A 27,266-nucleotide genomic window follows, 5' to 3' on the forward strand; every position below is an offset into this window, starting at 1 on the left:
TTTGTATCACTCCAGAAAAAGAAATAGAGAAAAAAACAAAAACTCATACATACCATAACCCTTACCCCTCCCTCTCATTGACCACTAGTATTTCCATCTATCCAGTATATATATTTTTTAAGTTTAACATTTGTTCCCTGTATTATTTGTTTATTTTTAGTGCATATGTTTTACTTCTCTGTCCATACCATAGATAAAAGGAGCAGCAGGCACAAGGTAATCACAATTACACAGTCACATTGTGAAAGCTGTATGATCATCTTCAAGAAACATGGCTACAGAAACACAGCTCTACAGTTTCAGGCACTTCCCTATAGCCTCTAAAAGGGGGATATCTATATAATGTGTAAGAATAATCTCCAGGATAACCAATCGACTCTGTTTGAAGTCTCTCAGCCACTGACACTTTATTTTGTCTCATTTCTTTCTTCCCCGTTTTGGTTGAGAAGTTCTTCTCAATCCCTTGATGCTGAGTCCCAGCTCATTCTAGGATTTCTGTCCCAGATTGCCAAGGAGGTTTACACCCCTGGGAGTCATGTCCCATGTAGAGAAGGCAGTGAGTTTGCTTGCCATGTTGGGTGAGAAGGAGAGGCCACATCTGAACATGAAAAGAGGTTCTCTGGGGGTGAATCTTAGGCCTAATACTTTTTTTTAACCTTGATGTAATACTATTTTTAAATTTTTTTAAAATTTTTTTCTTGGCTTTTAACTTTTTTTATTGTATAGTATAAGGAATATACAAAGCAAAGAAATAAAAAAGCAATAGTTTTCAAAGCACTCTTCAACACAAAGTTACAGGAGCAATCCCAGCATTTATCATGGGCTACCTTATGATTCTCTCAGATTTTCCTTCTAGCTCTCTAGAATATAGCAGGCTAGAGGGCTTAAATATTTTTTTATCAAAACAATTGACTTTTTTGCCTTTTTTGTGAAAAATAACATATATACAAAAAAGGCATGACGTTCAAGCACAGTACCACAATTAGTTGTAGAACATATTTCAGAGTTTGACATGGGTTACATTTTCACAATTTTAGGTTTTTGTTTCTAGCTACTCTCAACTACTGGAGACTAAAAGAGATATCAGCTTAATGATTCAGCATTCATATTCATTTGTTAAATCCTTTCTTCTCTGTATAACTCTGCCATCAGCTTTGATCTTTTCATATCTCTCTTTAGGAGTGTTTGGGCTTTGGCAGTTCTAAATTTTTCATATTGGAAGGGTTTTCACTAATATTGAATAGGGAGATGGAGCTGTCTGATGTTCTGGAAAGGCTAGGGTAGATTTCAGGACTTATCTGACCAGGGACCCATCTGGGAGTTGTAGATTTCTGGAAAGTTACTCTAATGCATGGAACCCTTGTAGAATCTTATATATTCCTCTTGGTATTCTTTAGGATTGGCAGGAATGGTCTTGGTTGGGGGTTGACAGGTTATAAAAGGTAGCAAATTCTACCTGAAGCTTGCATAAGAGCAGCCTGCAGAGTGGCCTCTCAACTCCATTTTAATTCTCTCTGCCACTGATACTTTATTAATTACAGTTCTTTTCCCCCTTTTGGTCAGGATTGAATTGTTGATCCCATGGTGGCAGGTTTGCATTCATCCCTGGGAGTCATCTCCCACATCGCCAGGGAGATTTTCACCCCTGGATCATGTCCCACATAGGGGAAAGGGCATGTGATTTCACTTACAAAGTTGTGCTTAGAGAGACTGAGGTCTTGGGCCTAATTTTAAGTAGGCTCAGTTCAGGCTCTGCAGGAATAAGTTCCATATGAACAAACTCCAAGTTTGAGGGCTCAGCCTATTAATTTGGTTGTCCCCACTGCTTGTGAGAATATCAGGAGTTCTCCAAATGGGGAAGTTGAATTCTCCCCCCATCTCACCTGTAATTGAGTTTTTAAAAGGGCATTCCACCATTCTATCAATCCAGCTACTTCAGAATGATGGGGAATATGGTATAATCAGAGAATTCCATGAGCATGTGCCCATTTCTACACTTCTTTAGCCATAGGTGGTCCTTGATCAGAAGCAATGCTGTGTGTAGTACCATGGTGGTGGATAAGGCATTTGTAAGTCCATGGATTAATGTTTTGACAGAAGCATTGCTTTTAGGAGAGGGAAACCCACATCTGTAGTATGTGTCCATTTCAGTTAGAACAAATCATTGCCCCATCCATGATGGAAGTGGTCCAATGTCATCAACCTGCTACAAGGTAGTAGGCTGATTACCTTGGGGAGTGGTGCCATACATAGTAGGGACTGAATGTGGGTGTCTGCTGCTGGCAGATTGGGCACTCAGAAGTGGCCTGGCTGGGTCAGCCTTGAGGTGGAATTCCATGTTTTTGAGCCCATGCATAATTTCATGCCTGTTCGTGAGCCCATTGCACAATGGCGGGAGTAGCTGGGGAAGGAGGCAGGCTGGTATCCATAGGGACAGGTCATCTTACCCACTTGCTTATTAAAATCTTCCTCTTCTGAAGTCCCTCTCTGGGAAGCTTTCATATGGGATGTAGATTTCTTTGTGTTTTTCATCAATTCAGAAAGGTCTTCCCAGACCTCTTTGTCACAATTTTCTAATCATATTCCTTCCAAGTCCCTGATCATCCAGTAACATGGCAATGGCTCATGAGCCAGTATGCAGATGTACCTCCAGCCAGTTCTCCTTCCAACCAAAATGAACAACCAAATGCATGCTGGAAGTTCTGCCCACTCAGTGGCTTTCCCCTCACTACTGTCCTTTGAGGACATCCTAGAAAGGGGCTATAATGTTGTAGCTGTCCACTTTCGGATAGTATCTGCATATTGTGCAGAACCATCTACAGGCCAAGGCTGAGTTTTCTCTTCCTCAGTCAGCTGATGGCAGGGAACTCCCCTGAGGCCATAGCTACAGGCTGGGAAAGAGAAGGTCGTGTGGTATGTGGGGGGGCCACGGGCATGTTTGACCCTTCCTTCTGTAACTTTCTTGTACCTTCATGGCCTACTCGAGCCCTATGTCATATAAACCACTTCCACTTTATGATGGAGTGCTACTGTGCACTCCCAACTTTTTGGCTTATGGGTCAGATGACACCCAGCTCATGATAGGCAACTCAGGTCCCATGGTTAAGCATGTGGTCTCTAATTAGGCCCAGTAGTAGGCCAAAAGCTCTTTCTCAAAAGCAGTGTAGTTATCTGCAGAGAAAGGCAAGATTTTACTCCAAAATCCTAAGGGTCTGGTATGTGATTCTCCTATAGGGGCCTGCCAAAGACTCCAGACAGCATCCCTATTTGCCACTGCCACTTCCAGCACTGTTGGATCTGCTGGATCATACGGCTCAAGTGGCAGGGCAGCTTGCACAGCAGACTGAACCTGTTACAGGGCCTCTTCTTATTCCAGTCCCCACTCAAAGCTAGCAGGTTTTCTTGTCACTAGGTAAATAAATGGGCCAGAGTAGTACACTCAAATGAGGTGGCCCCACAAATTCAAAGAAGCCACCTAGGTGTTGTGCCTCTGTTTTGGTTGTAGCCTTTGATGGTGGCATTAACCCTGGGAATGGGGCGTGGGTGGAAGGGCAGCCCCAGGGGGGCCCTGTCTAGTGGGGCATTGGAGAGGCTCTCCCTCCCATTCTTGTTCCTGGAGGCACCTTCCACAGAGATCCAGTCCAGTCCCATAGCTGGGTGTTTTGTCCCTGCATGTGTAGACTGCTTGGCTTCCAGCATATCCTTGTGCATCCTCCTCTCCCCAGAAAAAAAAAAGCATGGGTCCCTGGGGAGGCATGTGGCCTCAGGCTAGAGTCCTGCCTCGAGCTTGTGGGAGCAGGGACATTGGCCTGGCATCCATCCCTGGGGGCCGGCCCTGTTTGGAAAGCTGCTTTGCTTTCCTGAAACATCACATCCTTGGGCCTTGTCTGGGAGAAGCCTCTGGGAACAGGACCCCCAGCACAGAGATTGGCCCTCCGGGGAGAATGAACAGATGAACAGACCAATCGGACTGATGGTGCCTGGGTGGGTCTTCCTGGGTCTGGATGCCTGGGGAGGGGCCAGGAGGAGGGAGTCCCAAAGGTCATGATGGGGACTGTGGAGGATCAAGTCTCTCCACAGGGCCATCAGGAGGGACACGGGGAAGCAAGGCGGTGGGGCAGCCCCCCAACCAGTGGGGAGCCAGGAAAGACGATGTGTGGAGAGGTGCACAGAGACCCCGGTGCCCGGGGTGGGTGGGGGCAGCTCTCAGGGTGGAAGGGCACCCTACTACCCATGTGCACCTGTAAATTGCAAAGTCTCAAAGAAAAAACAAAAATAAATGGGACTATTGAAGACATCGAAACTGATTCTACAGCTCACCTGGAAAAATTGGAGAATAATATGATTAATATGTCCTTCCAGTTATCAAAATGCACTATAGAGTTTTAATAATTCAAACCAAGTGGAATTGGCAGAGGAAAGTACAAATGAATTAATGGAACAGCATAGAGAACACTCAAATCATGCAAAAATCAGGTGGTTTCTGATAAATGTGGTGCTTCAAGACAAGAATTTCAGAGTGTACAGAAACATGATATAAGGACAAATAGTTATCCATATGACAAAAGTAAAGGCATATCCTTGCCTCACATTACATAGAAATATAAATTCCAGATAGATTAGAGTCAACAACAACAAAAAAAAAAACACCAAAAAATTATGGGAATACTATGCTCATTGAGGAAACTTGTACATTTATAAGTCTTATAAATATTTAATTATATTACTATAAATAGATTTATACTGTTTATTCATTTGTGAAACTTATAACAGTTCTATTTTGTGAGAAGCAACCGAATGAATAGGACTAACTTTCTTAGAAGAGAGGGTTTTAAATGTTGAAATTATCTAGAGTGAGGAAGAACTTCCAATAAAAGACATGACTTCCTAAGTCATAGATGAAAGAGAAATTGACTCTTGTCTCCATGAAAATTAGAAATTTCTGTGTGGCCAAGAAAAAGTATAAACTAAATGATGCTAAAGAAAACACTAGCAAACTGAACCCAACAGATTATTAAAAGAATTATATATAATGATCAAGTGGGTTTTACCCTAGGAATGCAAGGGTGGTTCAACATAAGAAAAACAATTAATATAGTCACCACATTATTAGAATTAATTAAACAAACACATAGTCATCTCAGTTGGCACAGAAAACACATTTGACAAAAGCCAGCAACACTTCTTGATAAAAACTGAACACTAGAAATAGAGGGAAACTTCCTCAATCCAATAGAGGGCACATATGAAAACTCCACCACTAATGTCAGGTAGATGCCAGGAAGCTTTCCCTCTTAGGAGCAACACAAGGAGCCCATTATCACCGTCACTCTGTTGGGAGTTCTAGCTGGAGCAATCAGGCAAGAGAAAGAAATAAAAGGCATCTGAATTGGAAAGAAGTAGAACTTTCCCTATTTGCAAATAACATGATCCTACAAATTAAAAATCCACAACAAAGCCAAATCAAATAAATTCAGCAAAGTGTCAGAGTACAACAAGATCAACGTGCAAAAATCAGCAGTGTTTCTATACACTAGTAGCGAATATTTTGTAGAGGAAATCAAGAAAAATATTCCATTTATAATAGCAACTAAAATAACCAAATGCATAGGAATCGATCTAACATGGGATGTAAAGGATTTGTAAACAGAAAACAACAGAACGTTGCTTAAAGAAATTAAAGAAGACTGAAATAAATAGAAGCATGTTTTGTGTTCATTGATGGGAAGACTAAATATTGTTAAGATGTCAATTCTACCCAAAGTGATGTACAGATTCAGTGCAACCCTAATCAAAATCCAGAGGCCCTTTTTTCAGAAATGGGAAAGCCAGTCAAATTCATATGGAATATGAGGGCGGGCCACGGTGGCTCAGCAAGAAAGAATGCTTGCCTGCCATGCCCGAGGACCCGGGTTCGTTTCCCGGTGCCTGCCCATGTAAAAAAAAAAAAAAAAATTCATATGGAATATGAATAGCCAAAACCATGTTGAAAAAGCAAACAAGTAAGGATGATTAAGACCTTCCTTCCAATATTAAACTGTATTCCAAAGTGACAGTAACCAAAACAGCATGGCACTGGCACAAGGACAGACATAATGACCAATGGAATCCAATTGAGAGCTCAGAAATCGATCCTCACATTTATATGGTCAAGTGACTTTTGGCAAGGGTATCAAGTCCACCCAATGAGGAAAGAATAATCTTTTCAACAAATAGTGCTGAGAACACTGACCATACAGAAAACAATGAAAGTAGACCCCTACCTTACATCATATACAATAATTAGCTCAAATTGGACTAAAGAGATAACTGTAAGAATTAAAATTATGAAACACCTAGAAGGAAACATGGGGAAACATCATCAGGATCTTGTGTTAGACAATGTTTCCTTACTCTTTTCACCCAAAGCACAAACAATGGGAGAAAAAAATAGACAGGACTTCACCAAAATTAAAACCTTTTGTGCATCAAAGAACATTGTCGAGAAAGTAAAAAGACAACCTACAAGAATGGAAGTGTATATTTGTAAACCATTTATCTGATAAAGGCTTAATATTCAGAATATGTAAAGAATTCCTACCACTCAACCACAAAAAGACAACCAAATTGTGGTAGTTAGATTCAGTTGTCAACTTGGCTAGGTGAGCATACATAGTTTTGTTGCTGCAGACATGAGCCAATGGTATGTAAACCTCATCTGTTGCTGATTTACATCTGCAATAGGCTAGGAGGCGTGCCTGCTGTTTGACTTAATTGGCTGGTGCTTAAATGAGAGACCGCAATATAGCACAGCCTAAGCAGCTCGGCATTCCTCATCTCAGCACTTGCAGCTCAGCCCAGGCCATTGGAGATGCAGAAAGAAGTCAACCCCAGGAAAGTTGTTGAAACCCAGGGGCCTGGAGAGAAGGCTGGCAGAGACCATCCTGTGCCTTCCCATGTAAGAAAGAACCTCAGTGGAAAGTTAGCTGCCTTTCCTCTGAAGAACTAACAAAATAAATCCCCTCTTATTAAAAGCCAATCTGTTTCTGGTGTGTTGCATTCCAGCAGCTAGCAAACTAGAACACCAATTGAAAAATGGGCAATATCTCCAATAGACATTTCTCAAAAAAGGCATACAAATGGCCAATAAGCACATGAGAAGATGCTTGACATCATTAGCTATTAGGGAAATGCAAAAATTAAACAATGAGATACCGTTTCACACCGATTAAAATGGTACTATTTGAAAAAAAAAACTGAAAACTACCAGTGATGATGAGGATGTTGAGAATGAAGAAATAGGAGCCCTCATATGTTGTTGGTAGCAGTGTGAAATGGTGCAGCTGCTGTGGAAAACAGGGTCAGAAAGTTAAGTATAGAATTACCGTATGACCCAGTAATCCCACTGCTAGGTATATAACCAAAAGAATCGAAAGGGGCTGAAACGGATATTTGCACATGGAGGTGCATAATTCATTCATTCATTCATTCACATAGTCACTTAGGTCTGTTCCAGGCTTTGTTTCAAGTGGGAAGCCCAACTTCTTTTTTCTTCATTTACTCCTTTACACATTCACTCACAAACTCAGCAAATACTTACCGAGTGTCTCCCGGGAAGAAGACAAGAAGGATAGTGGTTCAGCCTCGGGCTGGGCTCAGGGGGAAGCCACCCCAGCTCTGGCACATGGGGCAGAGCCCGTGCTATACCCTTTGGCATGTCTCTTCTTCTGCCTCCTGCCAACCACACAGGGTCCGGAGTGTAGGGAGAAGAACCTTCCACAGGCAAGGATGGCAAGGACGAAATGTGAAGTAGGTGAGGGACCTGCCACCACTGGCCTGACTACAAAATTCTCAATTTCTTCCAGGGCTTCCATTGCATTTCCAGAAGGGGCTGAATGCTTCTGACCTGACTTGGTAACTTGTAACCCAAGGAATGTCTTAAAAGCACATTATTGGGAACAACTGTGAGATCTGACTATGCACCTGTTAGAATGGCTAAAATTACAAACCCTGATCCTGCTAGACACTGGTGAGGGCTATGCCCTTTGGTTAATAGTAAATGTATTGAGAATGGGTTAATCCAGCCATTGTAACAGATGTGCTGTCCTAATGTGAGGTGTGAATGGTAGGAGAGACTCGGTGCTGTGGGGAGGAACTAGGTGGGAACACTGTGGTAACTGCACAATTTTTCAAGTAAACTTAGAACTGCTCTAAAAAAGTAAAGTCTATTTAAAAACTAAACACCACCACTATTGAGTGTGCTCCATTGCCAGCCCTGTCCTGGATCTGCACAAACCAATGATGGCTCAGATGCAGCTTAGTCCATCTTTCACAGATGGAAGAACTGAGGCTCAGAGAGGTCAAGTGAGCTGCCCTGGGTCACCCAGCTGGCCTGCACAGAGCTGGGTTCCAACTCCAAGCCTGCTGAAAGTCAAGGTCATGCCCAGAGCCTCTGCATGTGCCTGTCAAGCCATTATTGCCTTTCTGCAGGGTGGGGAGGGTGAGGCAGAGGCCAGGTGGGCCCTAGACTGGCCTCTGTGGGGGCCAGGTGTTAGGAATTCCGAGGTCAACTGAGGTCTCATTGTGTTGGCAGAGCTGGTGGAAGGAGCTGAGAGGCTGGAGGAGTCCAGGGTCAGGCATGGCTTGGGAAATAATGTCTCAGCAGGGCCCCTCTTCTGCATCTGACAGGTCTCTAATGTCGTGGGCTTTGCCATGCCAGCTCAGGCCCTGCCCGGCCAGGGAGGGCCCTCTGAAGCAGGTGGTCTTCATCCACATTCCTAGAGCAGTATAGAGACAAGACATTCATAAGTAGAGAAAAGGAAGGCAAGAGACAGTGGAAACCAGAAGCACAGACATGAGGAAACAGATGGTCTGTGGATGTGAAACAGAGACACCAGCCCCAGAGCCCCAGGTACTGGGTGAGCCTGCACCAGAGCCCTGCAGCTCTGGGAGAAAGCTTGGCCTGCACACCCTTCATTTGTGGGTGGCCAGCCTCCAAACTGTGAGCCAAAAAGCTCCCATTGTGAGGCCAAGCAGCATGTGGACTCTGTCACAGTGTCCAGAAAACTGAGACATGGATGGCCAGTCCCAGTCCCGTGTTCTAGAGACAGGGGCTGCACCTTTTGTCCACAGTGCTCATAGAAGACCCTTGGTCTCAATCTCAGGCCTCCTGGCCAAGCTCTGAACAAAGCTAAGTTTCCTTCAGCCTACTCCTAACCTCTGACTCTTGAAGTGAATTGAGAGAGTGTCCAGTGAAAGTAGTAGAATACAGCCTTTGAAGGTGATACACCTTAACAACTAGCCACAAATACAGAGCACAAGCCTCTCAAAGAGTAAGGAGCAGCAGCCCTAAAACACTGGCCAAGTGGCTGCCAGCACCCCAGGGAGAACCATTAAAGCAACCATATGCGTTGGGGTTTGTTTAGGGGTGTTTTCCTTCTTTTCTTTTCCTGGTGTGATTTCTCTATGGTGCACCCACAAACACTTCATTTTTCAAATGGAAGCCCTGAGAAAATGATCCCTTTTGGTGCTGAAGTCATTTAGCAGTGCTAAGGGGAGTCTGGGCTGTGTGCATGTGTGGGACGCTGCCCTGGGTCCCCCTGCCCATACACGCCTGCCCCCACAGGGTGAGATGTTGCCATGTGGCATCATGCCCATGTGGCAGGATGCCGAGAAGCTCAGGAACATGAGCATGGTGGTGTCTGATTCCCCCACCTAAAAACACTGCTGGCATCCCTGTTTTGAAACATCTACACCTTTACCGAAAGTCCAGGTAGCACTGTACAGATGCAAGATAACTTCACCCCACTGAGGGAGCAGCCGAGGCTGCTCACTGTGCAGGCAGGGGTCTCAGAGCCTCTGGCCACACAGGGCATGAAGTGGGCAGGAGATGGCCCGGGTGCCAAGTGTCCTGCACCTGTGCATCCGTGGGAGGGATGTCCAATGGGGAACAGGCTGTGTGCTCATCTCCATGAGGGGAGACAGGCAGGAGGGCTGTGGCCCACATCCAGAACCTTTTCATTTCACAAGTTCATTCCAAATGAATTCTAATCCCAGGCTTGGGACCTACACTTTGGAGACTCCTTATGCATCCGCTGCAAGCCCTGAGGCTCAAGTTGGAAGTAGCCTGCTTTGAACTTTTACATTTTCACTTAAAATTCACATTGACTTAGGGCTTTTTCCATAGCTCACTTGAATTTTATTTACCAGAAAAAATTCATCAAGAGCTGTTAATGAAGTACATTGGCTAAATTTTCCTCTGTATATCTTTGAGTAGAATTGGTGTTCCAATTAAATGACTTTGTTCTATGATGTCTTACACACAATTGGCATGGACTCCAGGGTTTCCAGTAATCCTGTTTGAGAATGACAAAGCTACTCAAAAAATCTCCCCTGAATGATTTAGACAAGAATAGAATATCCCTCCATAAAATTTTACATTTTAGGTAAAAACAAACAGATAATTCCTCTGCCATCACCCCTAAAGGAAAACAAAACATTAACAAAGATACAAAAACAGTTTAATGGATAATATATTTCCTTTCTTGAGGGTAAGAATCATATTAAATGTGAACTATTATATTTATTATATTTTACCATATTCTATCAAAGTATAATATGTTTTTAAAGGTCAGTTACCTGTTAAAATAAAAACATATCTACATTCTTAAAATGCTTTATATTATTATATTATTTATATACTTAAACCACATATAAATTAAAATTAAAAGACCAAATAAAATGGTTTTATTAAAATTCTCTGGTAATATATTTCAGGGCCAGTGACTAACATTCTTGATGGAAAAATAAAGCAGTACTGCCACAACACTCTTAAGTTCTTGTTTCTTTGGTAGTAATAACTTTCTTGGTCATTTTAGATGCAAGTTGAGCCAAGAGAAGCACATAAGTGGTCACAAACACAGGTGTCCTAGATTGTTTCTTGGCACAGATGGGCGTTTTCTGCTTTGGCTTACTGGTGTTTAGAGCTAGATTTGAATATTCGTGTCATCTATGACAGCCCCATGATATTCCAGCAGAAATTCCTTTTAAAGCATGTTTTTAGTGGTCTTGTTATTTTTATTCAGTCACAAGAATCACGGTGCCTCAACTATTACAGGGACTATTGAGGCACAAAGTTATAAAACTGTCCTCAGTTCACATGACTCCATATCTCTGATATAAAACTTCATTTAGATTGCATGCATTGTCCTCTTATAATCCATTTGATCTTTTTTTGACTGGAAACCTTGCCCAGAATCATGTTTGTCTCCTGTAATGAGGAATAAATGCCATTCATTCTCTTAAACATATTACTCTGCAAATACTGAAAATAACATGAGCCAATACCAATTAACCTGGAGCCATTTTAAAAACTGACATAACTTTTAAAGAATATATGTTAATAATTAAATGTAACCTAGTAGCTTCTTTTGAAAACATTTTCTAAACACACATCATTTCTATTTCTTTCTAAGTATTCAGTTAATAAAAACCATAGAGGAAACATATATATTTCAGTAAATTAAATAAAATAAATAAAATTTTATTGCCATCTGTTCATTACAAAAAAAGATATATAGAATAGAGGGTCACCATTTATTTTTAATTATAGGACATTCATTTCTAATTGAGAAACCTTAACTGATCATCTGTCATTTATCTTCATCCAATTTGGCATCTAAATTTAATTTCTATTTCAGAAGAGAAGGAAAAACTATAGAGTATTAGGTCTTAGTTATGAGTTAGCTGAAAAGTGTTGTGGAAGTGAATGCAATTGGGAAAGCTCTCAGAGATTAAACAGTACTCTTGTTCAGCATTGGTAATAAGAGATGTTTATGTTCTTTCTTGGGCACCATGGTGATAGTTGCAATGTAGTATAGTAGATACCCATTTTCTCATAGATTTAAATAATCCATAGTCAAGAAATATCTATGAATACATAAAAATAGTGGAGAAGACTACTTTACATGGTATCCTTGACCTGTAGAATGCAGGTGAGCCTATTCCTTATTATATTTCCTATGTTTTGCATCCAGGGAAAGACAGAATAAGTAAACTAATGTTCTACAGAAAAAAAGTCATTTTTATTTGGAAATGTAAGACAAAGAACTACTGCAATAATTTCTTAAGCATTTTTCATTTGCAGTATTTGCTGTTCATTTTGCTGAATTTAGTTGATATGTCTGGCACTATTATTTCTGTTTACCATCAAGATACACCCCCAATCCTCAAGTCACCATCTTTAGCAAGGGAACTCCAAGCATCTTACATTTCTCAGAAAAAGCTGATAATTTGCAGGAAATGTCAGAAAGTAAATCACGGCTTTGTTCAAGCTGAACTGATCTATTTAGATAAAATTCCCAGTTTTTAATTCTAAAATGTTTTTGATAGGGCACTACCAAAGTTAGACACAATGCGATCTGCATAAATTTAATGCAATGCTTATAAATGTAATGTGACGTTGTGTCTCACTAGTAAGTAGGGAAACATCTGCAAACATCTATATTCCTAGACATGTTTATAAGATTCCCTTTGAGAATTATGGCAGTGAGATATTTAATTGTGAGTGTATGCTTGTGTGGATGTGGGTGGAGGTGAGTGGGAAGGGAGAAGTAGTATTTGTACTGTCTATAAATAATCTTAATGATTTGCCCTAATATGCTCAATAACAGCATTGACTTTTTAAAACAGTAATTTTCTTTTAGTTTACTATTTTCTAATTGGTTTAAAACATTACAAATTTTAGGTAACATTTTATGAAATATTTCCAATTAATTTAAACATATATAAAACAAATATTTTCAAACTTTATATTCAGAAATTAATCAACCCCAAGGAGAAAATGTTAGTATTTCTTAGCATCTCACTTGCTGCCTTGAGTTCAGCCTTCTCCTTCACTTTTGATTTTGTCATCCCTAGACCCACCTCCATCTCACCTCTTTCTTGTTCATGCTTACACCCCCATTGTCCAACCCTTTGAGACTTCAGCTTTGACATAAGAAAGTCCTTTCTACTTTAAATGCTGTTTCTTATAACTTAAGCTTTTGCCTTTTTTTTCTCCCTTAATTCCACTGCTCCTGCTGTCACCAAGGGATGATTTGGGTAGCAGGAGAGTCCCTCTACCATAATTGTGGATATTAATCAGCATTTTCAACACCCTTCACTCTCATCAGCATACCCTTCCAAACTTTGACAAAAATAACTACATTGTGTCGTGAGAATATAGCTTCTAGCTCTTCTACCAAGATATCAGGACATGAATTCAGTCATCCCATATAAAATCCCATAATCACAGATATTCTTACCCTTTGTAATTCTACCACCCATACAGTAACAGCTTAAAGGAGGATTATAACAATGCCATATGTTCTTAAGTGAAAAGTAGAGAGGTTTGCCTAATCTCAATGTTCATTAGTTTTTAGAGGCCACATTATTAAAAGTGTTCAAGAAATTAACTTTCCACTTGAAATCCTCCTGATCTTCTTTAATTTCTTTCTCAACGGAATCTGTATTTGTCTCAAAATTTTAATTTTTTTCATGGTTGCTTTCTATCATCTTGTTCACTGTAGCATCCCCACTGATGAACAAACAAACATCAGGATTTCCCAGTCCCTCCTCAAAACTAGCTCTAGTTCATCTGACCCAATTCACTCATGAACACAGCCAAATTTTGAATTTTATAATTACATGAAGGAATTCCACTTACACAAAATAAAATATTGATGATGATAACCCACTTAGCCTATACCTCTCACCTTCTTTTATTCCTCTATTGGTGATTCTCTATCATATTTTTCCCTCCAAGAAGAGTTGCATACTTTTCCAACCATCTTTTGGATTTAGGCCTATGACAACAAAGAAGGTCTCAGTGAGGAGTCTATTCAGTTATTTTAAATTTCCCAGAATTTCTCCTCTCCATCTCATAATCATTTGGATTCATCCTACTCTTTCCTTGGTTAACTCTTCAACCTCTGCTCTTGCATGCCAGCCATTCTGCTCTTTTAGGGAGGTTGAACCATCTACCCTCACTTATTTTTTGCTTCTTTATTAGAACTTTCTTATTCTAAAATTTTTGATGCAGCCATAAGTGATGGAAACGCAAGAATCAGGGAAAAAAGAGACAGATTTGGTTTGCTGCTTATTTTAATTATATAGAGTTATATATTCCATGATATCAAATTTACCTTTTGACTTCATCCCGTCCATATGCATCTTCCTTGAATATGCCTATATTTGTAAATTCTGGAAATATCTTCGTTAATCACAGTTATCTATTCAACTTCATTTGTTCAATAGAACAATATATAGATATAAAATTTGTAGAAATAAAATTTTTTTCAGCATTGCAACCTTCAAGAGGGTAGGCACTTTGTTGGATTTGTTCTACACTTTATTATAAAGACCAACACCATGGAAATTTTTCCTTTTCAAATTACATTAATAAAAATAACAATGAAAAGGACCCAGATCATGGCCAAGATAAAAATATTTCCTTCATATCACTCTGTAAGCTAACCTTAATGTATGGTTCCTTATATAGCCACTAATGTCTGTATGATATATAAATTTATATGTTTGATGCATAAGTCTCTTGTAGAGCTTTCTCTTTGACAACCTGCATTAAACATTCGTTTTTTAAAAGATACTTGACTTAGGATTTCCAGTGTTTGGTCCATAATATTGATGGGTTTCACAATGACACAGGCAAAGAAAATAAAAAGAAAATTATTTTTTAGGATGTTATTTGCTAAGGCTTTAAACACTAATTATTACATTTCTATGGTAACTATAGATGTGCGCTCAAAATTGGAAAACTAGGTCTTCAAGGATACTAATATTTTTGTCATTTATAAATCCAGTTAACCTTTTATTTTTGCTAGTCAAACATTGGACCAATGTTCGAAAGAATTCCATTTTTTTAAAAATTAAATTTTATAGGTATTTGGTTAGTAGCAAATACAATGTATTTGTTGAGATAAGATTTAACAAGCTCTGGGGGCTACCACTTCACATGTAATTTTGAATAAACAGATTCTGGCATTGTTACTGTCTTTAGTGCAAAGAAATTTTGGATAGAGTTCAACAATAAATAAAATGCTTCAGAAAAGAAACATTATAATCCTCTCAAATTTAGCAATTTATCATGATATTAAGGAAGCTTCAAAGGTGAATTTATTTTAACTCTATAAATGGAAACAGCAATATAATAAATGGTTGATGTTATATCTAGCTGAGTTCAATACACTATGACCCTTGGGCCAAACGGAAATCTGTACTACAAAAGCTTTTTGTGGTGACAGCACTCTGTACAGATAACTGTGAATGTGTGGAGTGTTCTTAAAGGAAGAAAAGAAAATGCTTAAGTATGCAGAGCTGTGAAGTAAAGAGTGTGAGACTGACACATAAGTGAAAAACAGAAAGCTGTCTTGTAACAAGTGAAGGCAGTATTATATGAAGATTTAGAGTTAGAAACCCCAGCTTTGGGGAATTTAATTCAATACCAGTTTCTGAGTTTAATTCATTATTGTTACTGTGACAATGTTCAAATCTCAAGTATGTATTTTTTCATTTGACTTGTATACATGGAAGTGATATGCTTCATTTGACATTGTATACATGGAAGTGATACGTTTCTTGTGACAAGTAACAATAGTTATATGTGTATACATACACACACATATATATATCCCTTCAAATTATATTAGTATTACTACTATTATTATAATTAATATTGTCCTTATTATTGGATTTATGAGAGATATAGTTGTGAAGAGTGGTTCAAAGTCATTTACCACTGATGGCTGGGAATAATAGTAGCATAGAAGTGGTTTTGGAGTAATTGCCTGTGTTGTAAATGTTTGAATTTCATATTTCTAGATACTTTGTAGTCCTTTATAACCTGTCATTAAATTTAAGTGCTTTTCTAAGGACAACATGAATCATTTCTGATCCATTGTTATTTTTCACTTAAGCCAAAATACCCTTTTCTCTTTTCCTTTGATAGAAGATACTGAATCATAAGAATGAGAGGCATTTTTGAGAAATGAAGGGAAAAAAGCTTCCTTTTATTTCTTCAGTGGCAGTTAAGTTCATGTGTCAACTCGGCTAGGAAATGGTACCCAGTTGTTTGGACAAGTAAGCATTGGCCTGATTGTTACTGTGACAATGTTCAAATCTCAAATATGTATTTTTTAATTTGACTTGTATTCTCAAGCTGCTTATTGAAGAAAATAGTGATAAAATTCTGAATTCTAATTTTTTTCCATCTTATCACTTCATAAAAACACAGGCAATAAAAGCATGTCATTTTTATGTCATCAGGAAGTTGATTTCATCTATGGCTGATTACATCTACAATCATCTGAAGAGTTTGTCTTCAACAATGACAGAAGTCTCATTCAATCGATTGAAGGCTTTAAAAGAAGGGTGGTGCTTTCAGCAGTCAAAGGAGAGTACTTCCATCTTTATTGCAGACAGCCAGCTTCTCCTGGAGAATTCATTCAGGGCCTTCGTCAGAATTCTCAGCTTGCAACCTATCTTATGCAATTTGGACTTGTGCATCTCCACAGTCACATGAGACAATTTGTATGAAAATATTATAATTACAGAAATCTGGCAGTTCTATATTCTCAGAGAACCTAAAATATTTTCCAGAGGATAGTGGTGCAGGACTCTTCAGTTTTATGAAAACAGTGGAAGATGGATTGGAAAAACAAGGAAGCAAAGCAAATGTAAGACAATGATTAACTTAGTATGAGATGACTTGTACTGTTTCATTGGATATTGGAATGAAATATGCAAACAAATAACAGAAGTGAAAATTTTCAAAGATTATGTTAATGCAGTCATATTTTTAGAAAGAAAATGTTTTATTTTGCTCATGTAAATTTCTTTTTAATCCAAATTTTAAATATGTGTTTTCCCATTTCACTTGTATTCTTATGCTGTTTATTGAAAAAATAATGAAAAAATTCTGAATTCTAACTTTTCCTTATTACTTCATAAAAGCAAAGTAATATAAGCATGCCATTTTTATTACTGATAATGAAAGAATTTATTTTTAAATAGAATATCAGTTCAGAACACAGAGAATGCCTTTTCATCATAAAAGGAAAGAATATGTAGCTAAGAAAGTAGTAATAGAGAATTTTGATAATTTTTTTAAACTTTTTTATTATGAAAAATAATATATATACAAAAAAGAAATAAATTTCAAAGCACACCAAAATAATTAGTCATAGAACAGATTTCAGAGTTTGGTATGGGTTACAGTTTCACAATTTTAGATTTTTATTTCTAGCTGCTCCAAGACACTGGAGACTAAAAGAAAGATCAATATAATGATTCATCAGTCATACTCATTTGGTAAATACTATCTTCTTTGATATAACTTGACCTTCTCCTTTGATCTTTCTCCCAGTCTTTGTGAGTATTTGGGCTATGCCCATTCAAAGTTTTTCATGATGGAAAGATCTGTTGAAAGTATGGGATAGGGAGGTGGAACTAGCTGTTGTTCTGGAGAGACTGGCTCCTCAGGGTTTCAGGGCTTATCTGGTCCAGGAACGCATGTGGAGGTTGAAGGTTTCTGGAAAGTAAACACAGTGCATGGAAACCTTGTAGAATCTGAGATAGAGCCCTTGGGTTTTCATTAGGGTTGGCAGTATTAGTTTTGTTTGAGGTTTGGCAAACCACGGTAAATATCAATATCTAGCTGAAGCCTGCATAAGAGTAGCCTCTGCCATGTCTGACTTTATGTATTTGCATTCTGTTTTTTATCCACCTATCTAAAGATGCATCAATTTTATTGATTTTCTCAAAGAATCAACTTCCATTTTCTGTATTGTTTTTCATATTCTCAATTTCATTTATTTCTGTTCTAATATTTGTTATGTCTTTCTTCTATTTATTTTGGGGCTTATTTGCTCTTTTTTCTCTAGTTTTTCCATGTAAACAGTTAATTCTTTGATTTTCACTATTTCTTTCTTTTTTAAAATATAGACTTTTAGGGCAATATATTTTCCTCTCAGCACCATTTTGCTGCATCTCATAAATTTTTATCTGTCATGTTTTCATTTTCATTTGCTTTGAGATATTTACTGATTTATCTTGTAATTTTTTACCTGACCCTCTTGTTGTTTAAGGGTATTGTTCATCGGATATGCCATGGTGATTCAGCAGACAGGGTTCTCACCTGCCATGCTGGAGACCTGGCAATTCCTGGTGCCTGCCCATGCAAAAAAAATGAGTATTTTTCATCCTTTACATATTTGAGAATTTTCAGGCCTTCTTCCTGTTATTGATTTCAAACTTCATTGCAATGTGATCTGAGGAAGTTTTTGCATATTTTCAGTCTTTTTAAATTTGTTGAGCCCTGCCTTGTTAACTCAATATATGGTTTATCCTGGAGAAAGATCCATGAGCACTTAAGAAAAATGTGTATTCTACTGTTGTGGGGTTTAATGTTCTGTAAATTTCTGAGTCTAGTTCATTTATCACACTTTTCAATATCTGTGTTCCCTTATTGGTGATCTGTCTAGATGTTCTATCCATTGATGAGAATGTTTTATTGAAAGCTCCAATTATTATTGTAGAGGTGTCTACCTCTCCCTTCAGTGCTTCAGTGTTTGTCATGTCTTTCAGGGTTCTCTGGCTCAGTACATAAATATTTATGATTGTTATGTCTTCTTGATGAATTGTCATTTTAATTAACATATAGTGTCCTTCTTTGTCTCTCTTTTATTGTTTTACATTTGAAGGCTAATTTGTCTGATATTAGTAAAGCTATCCCCATTATTTTCTGGTTGTTGTTTAAGTGAAATAGCATTTTCCAATTTTCACTTTCAACCTAATTTTGTCCTTGGGTCTAAAGTGAGTCTCTTGTAGACAGCATATAGATGGGTCTTGTTTTATAATCCATTCTACCAGTCTATGTCTTTTGATTGGGGAGTTCAATCCATTAACATATAATATTATTACTGTAAAGGTGGTACTTTCATCTACATCTTTTCTTTTGGATTTTTTTTATGTCAAATCGTTTTTTCTCTCTCTTTTTCCCTTACTGATAGGCTTCATTTCTACACTCATCTTCAAATCCCTCTCTCTTGTCTTCTTATCTGCCTGTAATGCTTGCTGCCCTTTGGTATTTCTTGTACAGCAGGGCTCTTGTTCACAAACTCTCTCAATAACTGTCTGAAAGTATTTAAAATTCTCCCTCATTTTTTAAGGACAGTTTTGCTGGGTATAGAATTCTTTGTTGGCAGTTTTCTCTTTCATTATCTTAAAACATCATACCACTACCTTCTTGCCTCCATGGTTTCTACTGTGAAATCCTCATGCAGTCTTAACTATCTTCCTTTGAATGTGATGGATTGCTTTCAGAATTCTTTCCTTGATTTTTACATTTGACAGTATGATTAGTAGTTGTCTTGGAGTAAGTCTATTCATATCTATTCTGTTTGGAGTACACTGCACTCCTTGTATCTATGATTTTATATTTTTCATAAGAGATAAAATTTTGAATTTTCAGTGATTATTTCTTCTATTATTCTTTCTGCCTCTTTTCTCTTCTATTCCAGTCTTAGGACACCCACAATACATATAGTCATGCCCTTCATGTTGTCATTAAATTCCCCAAGAACCTGCTGATATTTTTCCATTCTTTTCCCTACCTGTTATTTTGTGTGTAGGATTTCAGATGTTCTGTCTTCTAATTCACTAATCCTTTTTCTGCCTCTTCAGATCTGCTATAGTAAGTCTCCCTTGTGCTTTCCTTTTCTTCTATTGTGCCTTTCATTCCTATAAGTTCTTCCATTTGTTTGTTCAAACTTTTGTGTTCTTTATTGTCATTCAATGTGTTCTTTATAATTCTTCATCTGTTTTGCCCTATCTTCCTTCAATTTGGTGACATCATGTTTTATTTGATTTAGCTTTTTTGAACCCCTTTAATTATTTTTTTCAATTCCTGTATCTCATTTGTACTTTTAATTTGTTCTTTGACTAAGCCATATCTCCATTTTTCCTCGTACGATTCATTAATTTTTGCTGGTGTCTAGACATCTGATTTCCTCAATTAATTGATTCTGGAGGTCATTTTCACTCTTTTCCATAGGGTTCTCCTGTTGTTTGGATTTGTTCTCTATCTGTTCTTTGGCTTTCAGTTCTACTTATTCTAGACCTCTAGAAAAGCTTCTGTTAACTGATCAGAATTTTTTAGCTCTTTTTTTATGATTCTATCTCTGCCTATTTGGAGCTAATTTTTTGAAGATGTCTCCCCAGACATGGTCAACCCCAATCAGATATTCCCAAACAAGACAGTCCCCAGTCTTAGGAAGAGGATGCAATCAGTATCAAGTGTCCCTGAAGATGAGACCCACAAGATTGTCAGTCTTTCCTGTGGGGCCTCTTGACTCTGTACTCTGCTTTTTCTGCCCAGCTGGCAGTGTTTGTCAGCCTTCAGCTCCCCATCAGCATAAAGTGGTATGGTGCCTTTTATTCTCAGTAGACCCTGTCACTGCCAGTGTTGTAGTTGAAACAGAGGCTGAGGTAGAAGGTGGGCTTTCTTTTCCAGTTCCCTGGGGTTTGAATTTTCTGAATGAGATCTGACACTTGTGCTAGGCCCTGTCCCCCTTTTCTTAGAGAAAACATGCCTCTTAAGGAATCATCTCCTTCACTGAACTAGTTACACTGTCTTTCAGGCATCCCTTAACTCTTTGTGCTGGTTTGAAAGGAAGCATGTCCCCTAAGAAAAGCCATGTTTTAATATAAGTCCCATTTCATAAAGGTAGAATCATCCCTATTCAATACTGTATATTTGAAACTGTAATGAGATCATCTCCCTGGTTGATGTGGTTTAGTCAAGAATGGTTGTTAAACTGGATTAAGGGATGACATGTCTCCACCCATTTGGGTGGGTATTCATTTGTTTACTGGAGTCCTATAAAAGAGGAAACATTTTGGAGAAATAGGTTCAGAGAGAGCAGAGAATGCTGCAGCACCACAAAACAGAGAGTCCACCAACCAGTGACCATTGGAGATGAAGCAGGAAGACGTCTCCTGGGGAGCTTCATGAAATAGGAAGCCAGGAGAGAAAGCTAGCAGATGATGCCGTGTTCGCCATGTGCCCTTCCAGCTCAGAGAGAAGCCCTGACTGTGTTCGCCATGTGCCTTCTCACTTGAGAGAGAAACCCTGAACTTCATCAGCCTTCTTGAACCAAGGTATCTTTCCCTGAATGCCCTTGATTGGACATTTCTATAGACTTGTTGTAATTTGGACATTTTCTTGGCCTTATAACTGTAAACTAGCAACTCATTAAATTCCCCTTTTTAAAAGCCATTCTGTTTCTGGTATATTGCATTCCAGCAGCTAGCAAACTAGAACACTCTTCCTCTCCCTGGATCAGTGCTGACAACTGGAAATATCTGAGGTTTCTTTTTTTTATGGGCCACTAAGTTAAAAAAACAAAATATTTTCAGAACTGGTTCCCAGCCTCTGGGTTCACCAGTCAAAAGCTGTAGTTTGTATCCAGCTCTATATACCCCTTTTCTTATGGCATAGCCCTTTGTGAGTATTTGGACCTCAGCAGACTCCAAAACCCATTGTAGTTTCTGTCCTCATCAGCCCTGCCTCCTTTCTACCAAGAGAGACCTTGGGGTTCTTTTTCTGCTTGCTCTTGGTTTATCTGTGCTTGAGCTTTTATTCAGCAGTCCAAATATGTTAATTAAATCTGAAAATGGAGCCTGCTTGAGCTCTCTTACCTTTCTCCTAGTAGAGCCTTCTTCTTTTTCCATCAGGGAAGTGAGTGTCTCCAGAATAACCTGCCATGACAATGGGGGAAGGGCACCAATATCTAGTTTGGGAGACTTCACTTACAGTTCCCTGCTGTGATCATGGCCCTTCCACCCATTCCAGACTGGAGTACAATGTGTATCCAGTCACCAAAGCCTTCAAAACCGTTGTTCCAGACAGTTCCTAACTATTTACTAGCTGCTCTAGAGGACTAACTAAATTCCCTACTGTCATCTTGTCCTGCTTCCTGTGCGTGGGCTTTTTTGTCTTTATTCATTTATTGCAGATTAAAAGGAGGGGATGAAAGTCAGTAGCTATTCTTTGAAGTAAATTTACTTTCAGCATTAATGTATCACATTGCTTCTTTCATTTAAAATTTTTGTACTGGCTGATTTTTCTTCAATGTTCAAATATGTACAGAGATGTTGATAAATGCCAAACACTGGTAACTAATATGATTCTAATATGGTGGTGGGTTGTTGGTAGCTTTGGCCAAAACCTTTTTTTTAAACCTCCCCTGTTTTAATCCTGTTCATGAAATTGGTTCTCCCACAATGCAGCCATTAGCCATGTGGTCTCTCTAAGCTTTACTTTCCTCATTTGTAAAATAAGAATAATAATACTTATTCTGATGTGAGTTGTGAGGGTTAGATATAATGCAGATGAAGCTGCAACATCATTTCTTGCTCTATATGGGCTTTTAATAAAAAAGAACCTCTTTTCAAAACTCATTTTAGTAGAATGTATATCTAAAAAACTGCATTAGGTTAAATCATAGGAGGGATTACAACAAATATAATTTTATAGAGTATTTAGTTTGTTCTGAGCTAGCTCAAATTATTTATTTAGACTTGCCTTGCTGGTATTGTATTGATCATAAAGTCAGCATAAACAATAGATCAACTGTGTATTCAAACTTACCTATTTTATCTTTAGACATACTCTGGAAAATTACAGAGCAGGCAGAGATGAAATATGTTCACACATTCTTTAGAATTATCCTTTTATGAGAAATGAAAATGTAATTATAGCAAATACTTTGCCTACTCTATATTAGCCTTGCCCACCTCTGAATAACTTCTGTGCACCATTTATGTACATGCTAACAATTTTCACAACAATCTCCTCAAATATTTTGCTTCTTTATTCACAATCTCCTCAAATATTTTCTAGATCAAGTCACATGGGGAGCTCTACACAGATGTTGGGACTGGTAACTGGATGCTGTCTTTTGGTTGAACTCCCAAAAGCAAAACAAAATTCTTTGAAAGGAAATTTGAGCAGATTGTCTTCATATCTACCATCAAAGCAACCCATCATAATATTGACTTGAACCTGGGAGCCCATTTTATATTAAAACAGGTGTGACAATGGGCATGTGGTTAGGAGATCCACTGGTCCTACCTCATCATCTGGAAGCTGCTGCCTGAGGGAGTATCAGAACAGTCTCTTAAAGCTAAAGAATGAGCATGGGATGAGAGACTTGGGTAGGAGTCCAAATGCATTTTTGATACATGATACAGTGGTCTCCCCAATAGTTAGAAAATACAGCTCTGCTTGTTCTAATACAGAAGCTGGGAAAGGAGTTATTATACATTGCATGTAATCAATATTCATAATCATGAATACGTGGGGACCTGGGATTATCAGTGGATACTTCAGAAAGGGCAGAGTATATATGTGGTGCTATTGTATTGCCTTGTGATATTCCCACAACCAATGGAAACAGTGAATGTACAATCGTAGTAATATGAGATAACTTGAGGCTCATTACCGCCAGAAATTAAACCTGGCCCATTCCACTAGACAAACCACCTAGACTAGTAGAAATACTAACCAAGGATAAAATAAATCTAGTAGAGGTGATAGAATAGAGATGATAAATATCAGGTACTATTTGGGGATCATTTTTGGCAGTTGGACTCATTTGTTTTATTAAGCCTCCAATTTTTATAGATTTGGCAGACCAGTGGCTTGACATATCAATAATCAAGTTTATACAATGTGGAGTATGAACAGATTTGAGTAGTGCAAGAGGTGGACTGTAGCAAGCACTAGTGATTCTTCTGTATCTTTTCTGTTTACCTCTGAACTGACTTGAAGCTGCAGTGGACTCTCCTCATACATGCTCTTTTCCATATCAAGCAGCAAGTGTCTTCATATGTCTGCTTTACCACTTAGGCCTCTCTCCACTGCTGCAGAAGCTTCATCAGCTTGTGAGAAGGTATCCTAGAAGTGCCTGAGATTTAGACTAGGGGTAACTCTCCTCTAACCCAACCAGTTAGGGACAGCATTCCTTGTTTCCCTTTGGAAAGATTCTGAGACAATTATGTTCACAGTGATAATCAAGTACTTATCAAAGCTTGTATTGGCTTTTCTGTCTTCCTCCATCTTTCTCTACTTCCTCATTCATGCTTCCTTCTTATCAGGTTTCAAAGAAACTAGCTGTGTCCAATTGGGACCATGTTTTGTGGTCTGCTTTTAGGGAATTAAAACTAAAACAATGATAATTGTCATGATTACATGTATTGTTATTTCAAGGCAAACCATGCTCCCAGAGCAAAAAATACTTGTGAAGCTTAAGCAAAATTACCAATTATGTTAATACTGACCCCCATAAAAAGAAAAAAAAATCTAAGGAAATTAAACACACTCAGATATTATCACCTATTTCACTGAGAATTGCTAGTTTGAGTTGACTTATTCACCAACTGTTTAATATATCCAAGAGCTTTGCACTTACATTAAACATTTTGGCATCCCCCCAAACTATTTTACTTTGGTTTAAAGAAGTGCTCTTTCACTGAGAAGTTATTGGAGTTAGGTCTAGAGGCAGGGTAAAGAATCTGGTTCTTCAGTCTTTAAAGAGATGAATATAATGATCTCCTTGAAGTATTACCATGTATTATTCTAATTATCCAAAATGAAGATATTGATCCTCACCTGCAGATTTAGCTTCAATCTGTGCATTTGGATCATCCCTCTCCATAGTTAGGGGTATTGAAAAAAACAGTGAAACAGTAGATTACAGGACAATCCTGAGATAGTTTGACATTGTTCTGATTTTATATCACTTTTCCATTAAAATTGCTCTTTTGGGGTGGGTCAAAGTGGCTCAGCAGGCAGAGTTCTTGCTTGCCATGCCAGAGACCTGGGTTTGATTCCTGGTGCCTGCCCATGCCAAAAGAAAAAAAAACTGTAAAAAAAATTGCTCTTTTGTCTTCCTGCACAGCTTAGTACATTTGCAACTTCCTTTTGTTAATAGACTTTTCCCCTAGTCCCCCCAGCATCCCCTCCCCCCCACATGCATATCCAGGCCACTGTGATATCATGACCAAAGCTGGACCAATTAAGAAACTTCTAACAAAACCCTAATTTGTTTTATATTACATGAAGTTGAGTATTAGAGTTCAGAGTCAAAGGGATAGTTTGGAGATCACTTTAGCAAGTCAAAGGGGTTATAGCAAAGATCTCACTACAGAATGTACCCACTGTCCTCAGCTTTAGGACTTTAACCAAAATTCCAAAACAATAGGAATAGTTTTATTTCATGTCCTGTTACAGGGGAAGATATTATGGAATAGAATTGTAATGGATTCTGGCTTTTTGTTCTAGATATTTGCAACTTTACTCTTGTCTTTCCAGATTACAGGATCTAATAAATCTTCTTTTTGGTTTATTTGATAATGTTGATATTATGATATTTGAAACAAAATAAAATTCTAACTTATATACCCATTGTCTGGTTCTTAATTAAGTCTTATGCTTTATCTTCACTCCAAGGTAACATGTTTCTGTAATATTTCCTGTAAAATCCCTAAATGAGCCTTTAAACTAACAAGGACTGGTAGTCAATACTGTTTACAGAACAATGTCTAGCATATTAAAGAAAGATGATCTTTTAAAAAAAATGTGACCATGAGATAAATGTATAATTTTAAAAATTCGTACACCTTAGGGAGGAAAATGGATTTAGCACTTAATTAACATCAACTAGAAGTAAAAATGATGTAATTACATTACTGTAATGTCTCCTACTGTGAAGAAGATAATCAGAACTCTCAATTCCCAAAAATATGTTAATGTTTGACTACATATTTGTGGAAAGATAATAAAATTATATTAATTTTCATTCATTAAAATTAATACATATCTAATAAGTATTTTGGAATATAGTTATTTCACTGAAAATAATATTGAGAAATATCAAACTTGATTTCACAGAGATTTTAATACATATAGTTTATGCCATCCAGTCCTCTCATTTGTAGCTTTTGGACTTTGATGAAATACTCCCTAGGACCTCGGGGACACTCTCTCCCACAGTCTGAGGTTATTAAGCTATAGTTGAAGAATAACTTGGGGCTAGAACACAGATGGCTGTGTGCTGATATCACTGGGGCCATTTAGGAAAATGTTTAAGGGCCATAAGGTCAAATGTCCTGAAAGTCAAACGTCCTAGGTAGAATGCTAAGTTTGCTATCCTTGAATAAGAAGCATCCTGAATTTGGTTCATGAACATTGTGTCATTTCTTTCTTTCTTTTTCTCTTTAAATAGGCTCATTGTATAACAGCCTTCACCAAAGCAAGATCAAAGGAGCATTTAAGCTAAATTTATGATTCAGCATTAGTTCTAACCAGGTAAGTGAGTCTCAGAAATAGTGAGTGTTTATTTACCTACCTCCTTGTTTTTCAATTTTCCATCATAAACAGGGTTGAATTAAACAATGGGAATTTATTTGCTGATGGTTTGAGGCTGGGAAAAAGTCCACTCAAGGCATCATCAAGGTGATACTTTCTGCATTCTGGGGCTGGCTGCCAGTGATTCTTCATCCTTATTTTGTCATATGGTGGCATCTCCTAGCCTCTCCATTCTTTTTCAGGTTCCACTGAATTTCAGCTTCTTGTTTCCATGTTTTTCTCGCAATGTCTGAATTTCATTCTCTTTATAAAGGGCTCCATATTGGGATTAAGACCCATCAAAAGGTCCTACATACAATAGACACAGGAATGAATTAGGTTCATAACGTTTCTCTGGGGTACATACAGCTTCAAACCACCACAACAGATATCACTCTTCTTCATAAATATCTCCCTAAAGCATTATAGTAATTTATCCACAACCTAGTAAGTCAGATTTTTTACTCTATATCTAATCAGAACCATTTCCATCACCATTACCAATTTTTTCTTCCTCTCAAAATTTCTACTACCTAAATGTGTTCCTTTGCAATTCTCTCTAGGACTTTTTACAGAGTCTTCTTAAACTAATTTCCAGACACTGAAATTATACATAAATGGGTGACTAACTAATGGTGTAAGGATTATTTTATAGGCATGTGCAGCCCTATGTTGTAAGGTATACATTTTCCATTATTTTATATTAAAATGATTCTATTTTACAACATATTGGGGTAAAAAGAGGAGGCTGAAAACAACCCTTATGGAGTACTGTTAAACCAAGCCCTTCCTGAATTCACAAGTCCTGATGGGACTGACATCT

General features: G+C 38.1%; 1 protein-coding gene and 1 long non-coding RNA gene across 8 annotated transcripts in view; one reads left to right on the forward strand and one right to left on the reverse strand.

Moving 5' to 3' along the window:
* Positions 1-27,266, forward strand: part of LOC143665409 (uncharacterized) — a 97,442-nt gene that overhangs the window by 12,528 nt on the left and 57,648 nt on the right. For 2 of the 4 annotated variants that reach the window (XM_077138731.1, XM_077138730.1), the window contains exon 2: positions 26,322-26,404. The gene's annotated coding sequence lies outside the window, so the exon portion shown is untranslated. Of the gene's footprint in view, positions 1-16,309; positions 16,710-20,635; positions 21,193-26,321; positions 26,405-27,266 lie in introns of those variants that run through there. The other 2 variants (XR_013166943.1, XR_013166944.1) reach the window with 2 other exon arrangements.
* Positions 10,715-26,746, reverse strand: LOC143665411 (uncharacterized). 4 transcript variants are annotated; one of them, XR_013166948.1, is made up of 5 exons: positions 26,445-26,746; positions 24,707-24,934; positions 21,733-23,992; positions 13,734-13,823; positions 10,715-11,248 (listed from the first exon to the last, which is right to left on the reverse strand). It is a non-coding gene; the product is annotated as an uncharacterized LOC143665411 (long non-coding RNA). The 4 variants fall into 4 exon arrangements; XR_013166947.1 differs by lacking the exon at positions 26,445-26,746 and having other exon boundaries at positions 21,733-21,792; positions 23,849-23,992; positions 24,707-25,086; XR_013166946.1 differs by lacking the exon at positions 26,445-26,746 and having other exon boundaries at positions 24,707-25,086.

The sequence above is a fragment of the Tamandua tetradactyla genome, chromosome 21 (genome assembly GCF_023851605.1).
Source record: "Tamandua tetradactyla isolate mTamTet1 chromosome 21, mTamTet1.pri, whole genome shotgun sequence".
In the NCBI taxonomy this organism is placed as follows: domain Eukaryota; kingdom Metazoa; phylum Chordata; class Mammalia; order Pilosa; family Myrmecophagidae; genus Tamandua; species Tamandua tetradactyla.